This window comes from Vigna umbellata, chromosome 9, assembly GCF_029865625.1.
Source record: "Vigna umbellata cultivar VRB3 chromosome 9, Vumbellata_1.0, whole genome shotgun sequence".
NCBI classification, from domain to species: domain Eukaryota; kingdom Viridiplantae; phylum Streptophyta; class Magnoliopsida; order Fabales; family Fabaceae; genus Vigna; species Vigna umbellata.
Genome location: NC_142173.1, coordinates 45,249,260 through 45,253,691, shown reverse-complemented (window position 1 = coordinate 45,253,691; position 4,432 = coordinate 45,249,260).

Here is a 4,432-nt window from a genome sequence, read left to right as displayed (position 1 = left end):
TATGTGGAAAAGAATTCATGAAAGGATGTCATGTTATTGGTGACTTCAGAGTCTAAAATCCAATTATTGGTAAGGGTATTTAAGATATTAAATCCAACAGAAAATGATACTTATCAGAATATGTCAATGAACACATACCTATTAGTTATTTCATGTTACTAAGGAAGGATTTACTCTTTCTAACTTGTCTCCATCTTTTCATTTTAATCATCACAAAAAATCAATACACTCATAGATTAGGACAAAATTACAACAATAAAAGTTGTAATTATATACAATAAATAATAGAGACTGAAACACACAATAGAAATTAGAGATTGAGTGAGTGACTATAAAAGCTCTAATTAGGTTTAAACAAAAATTAAAGTTCTTCAATTTTACACTATCACAATCCAAAGATTAGAAACTCTAAAAATAAAATAAAATAAAATTATTCTCACTTGACTTTTCTTATTATACATATTGAATATATATATATATATATATATATATATATATATATATATATATATATGTGTGTGTGTGTGTGTGTGCGTGTGCGCGCGCATGTGTGTGCGCGCGCATGTGTGTGCGCGCGTGTGTGTGCGTGCGTGTGTGTGCGTGTGTGTGTGCGTGTGTGTGTGCGTGTGTGTGTGCGTGTGTGTGCGTGTGTGTGCGCGTGTGTGTGCGCGTGTGTGTGCGCGTGTGTGTGCGCGCGTGTGTGCGCGTGTGTGCGCGTGTGTGCGCGTGTGTGTGTGCGTGTGTGTGCGCGTGTGTGTGCGCGTGTGTGTGTGCGTGTGTGTGTGCGTGTGTGTGTGCGTGTGTGTGTGTGTGCGTGCGTGTGTGTGCGTGTGTGTGTGTGTGCGTGTGTGTGCGTGTGTGTGTGTGTGTGTGTGCGTGTGTGTGTGTGCGTGTGTGTGTGTGTGTGTGTGTGTGTAAGCCCTCAACTCTAGTTAAGTCTTCGCCAAATTTCAAAATCTGGTTAAGCCCTCACTAGATTTTGAATCTGATTTTAAATCTGCTAGATCACTAACTGATTTTTGAAATCCAATAAAAACAATAACCAAATTTTGACCAAAACCACATATGTCCATATACACTGTCAAATTCAAATGAAAACCTAGTAATCTCAACAAAATAAAAAATAAATGTCTACTTGTCTTATCTCTCGTGTATAGGGATGACGAAGAAGCTTTGTTGATGCAATGAGAAAGAAAGTTTTGTGGTAGCTATGGTGTTGTGCAGGATATATTATGGATGACAACGGGTCGAGTCGGGCCCGGATAGTGTGATACCTAAACCCGATCCACATGTAAAAATTGTGCCTGTTACTCGTCCCGGTACCCGGCGAGTACCCGCATTAAAAAAATCCACAGATTTTTTCCAATCCGCGGATACCTGTTGGATACCCCTTTTCCAATAGTATGTGCATTATTATCCAAGCCCAATGGCCCAAACTTTATTCTCCTTTTTTTTCAAAACACACAAACCCTAGATCTGCACTAAAGCATCTTCAATCTGCACTTCAAAGAGAAACCGGGACTCCAAAAGTTGTTGAGTTTATTTTGTCCAAGCTGAGATCTGCACCAAAGCATCTTAGATCTGCCTCTTGTCGTAGTCTCCTCACGTCGTTGACCACTCCGTCTACCACCTCTGCCGCCTCATCGTAGACTCAGTTGTCACTGTCGTGCACGCCTCGTCGATGCACTCCGTGTGAAACACGTGATCGCACTTGTGGATCAAATGCATCGTTTCGGTGTCCTCAAACTTGTTTAAGCAAATCGTGCACTCCAACGTTCCCTTTCCAAGCTTGTGGATGTTCACCACAGAGTACTCCAGCATGGGGAAAGTGTCCATGACCGCCTGGTCGAGGCCACGGCGCGGGCGGGAGGTGGATTTGGTGAGGTTGCGGATGCTTGCGAAGGGGAAGTGGGTGCAATGGCGGATGTAGATGGAGAAGAAGCCCATGAGGAAGACGACGACAATGAGGATGACGATTATGATAACCATGGAAGGGCTGAAGCGGTTGTAATACGATTCGTTTTGGTTATTGTTTGTAGATTGTGCAGCCGCAAGAGGAACGATGAAGATGAGGAGGAGAAAAACGTAAATTCCTCCATTTGAAGAAGAAACCCTAGAAAGGGATTTGGGGTTTGGCCCTATTTTAGCAAATTGAACAGAAAAGAAAACCTAATTAAAAAGTTAGAAAAAAAAACCTAATGGATAAAATTGTAATTTCATTTTTCTTATAAGTAACGGGTACCTGCGGGTACGGATAGTATGATACCCGAACTTGACCCGTTAACAAGCGGATATTAAAATATTTGCTACCCGTTATCCGCAGGTACCTCTTATTCGTTGGTACTAAATACACGTAGCAGATTTTATCCGTAGAATATCCACAAATACGAGTTTTTTTTGCCATTTTAGGATACATGGTATCATTGGCTGGGTTAATTTTTGAAACATGAGTGAATGTGTGTGATGTGCACTCTAATAAGATAGAAAAAGTAAAAAAAAAAATTAAAACTAATTTTGGAATTAAATCAAAATTTGGAGTGAAAAAAAACTTGGAGTACAAAGAGAATCCTCGTGTACAACATTATTCAATTTGATTTACAAGAAAAAGCCTTAGAAAAGAAAAAATAAATTTAAATTCTAAATACATAAATAAAATTTTAAATTATTATAGATATTATTTTCTTAAAATATTCATGCACTTATGGAAGAGACGAAATCAGAAAAAAATGGCAAACATGTATAAAACTTTTCATGATAAATAAACTTAAGAATGCTAACTTATATTATTAATAATTGTTTCAAATTAATGTGATAAAAATGATCTTATATTCTAAATTTAAAACAGATATTTACTTTATATAGCCAATTAAAAGTTTGCCTCAGAAGGACACATGCACGTGACTTTTAGACTCAATTTTTATGAGTAAATGCAAACTAATTTTTATAACTTATTGGGTAAAGTTGATTATGTCCTAAAAGTAACTTTTTGTAATTAGTTTTCCTTACATGCCATTTCTACGAATTTATTTTTCTATATAATATAAATTTTAAGTGGTGTGTATTTTAGTTGGATACTCTTAAAACATTTGATTAATTTCATAAAAGTCTTGCTAAGTCCGAAGTTTGACCTTTAACAAAAAAATCAGCCTCGAACCTTTTTTTTGTGTGACAAAATCAGTTTACTTCAACTAAAATTTCTATATTGTTTCCATAGTATGAACGTGAATAACAGAAGGGTTTTTTGTTGGAAGATAAAAGGTCAAATTCTATTAAGTAAAATGTATACAGGTAGATTAATCTTAACAAATTTTAAAAAAGATATTTTTTATATTTTAATTATTACGTTTTAATTGTCACGTGTTTTCAGATAAATTAAGTGGAAAGTGCAGTAATTTCAAAATAAATATTTGAATCTCAACTACTCTAGTTACTTCTTTGAGAGTTTCTCCCTACACCACTCCAACTTCTTCCTTCACCACCCCATTCTCCAATTGTCTTTAAGTAAAAATGTATTTATTATGGTTAAATATAGTTAAAGATCTTAACGGAGATTTGAGATCCGTTCTGTCTTCAATAGATGTCAATGTCCGTGAAGGTCAAACATATTTTTCATATCCGTTTTGACTTTCCCGTTTCCTTCCATCATTTCATACAACAACATATCATTTCACAGCATATATAACATATCAGTAGCAAATAAAATGGAAGGAACGACACAATAAAAGCAACGACGCAATACAATAGAAGCAATGAAATAATGGAGGTAGGAAATAAAAGTGAGAAGAATAAATGAAAAATAAAAGGGAAAGAGAAGAGGAAGAAGAAGAGAGTGAAAAAAGAAGTTCTCTGTGGGGTTGTAGGATATGCCAGCGACGACAATGGAAAAAAAAGGAGAAAATAAGATTAGGGTTTTATATTAAATAAGATAAAAGTAAAAAAAAGTTACTTAAGGTTACTTTTGAAATAAAAAAAAACGTTGGGGAGGTGCAGACTAAAAACCGTGGTGGTGGAGGGAGTAACTCCCTACTTCTTTTCATTTAGGTCTTTTGGACTTTCTGTCCAAAATGTTCACGGATGGGCTTCCAAGCCCAAATGGGGGAGGCAGTTTTTTCTAGCACCTTCGTAACTTTCATTTTACATCCCATAATTTCTTTTTGTGTTTTTTTTTTTAATTTTATAATCCAAAAGTAATTTTTTAGATTTTTAGATTTTACGATCCGAAACATAATTGGAAAGTATTCTTTTCTTAATTTTTTAATATTATAATTTAGAAGTTGAAATTGACTTTTGGTTTGTATATTTTAAAAGTTAAAAATGATTTTTATATTGTATAATCCATCAAAAAAAAATGTCTTATTGATTGCATAATTAAAAAGTCATAAAATAATTTTTAAATTATATAATCCAGATGGAAAAAACAATAAAAAGAAAT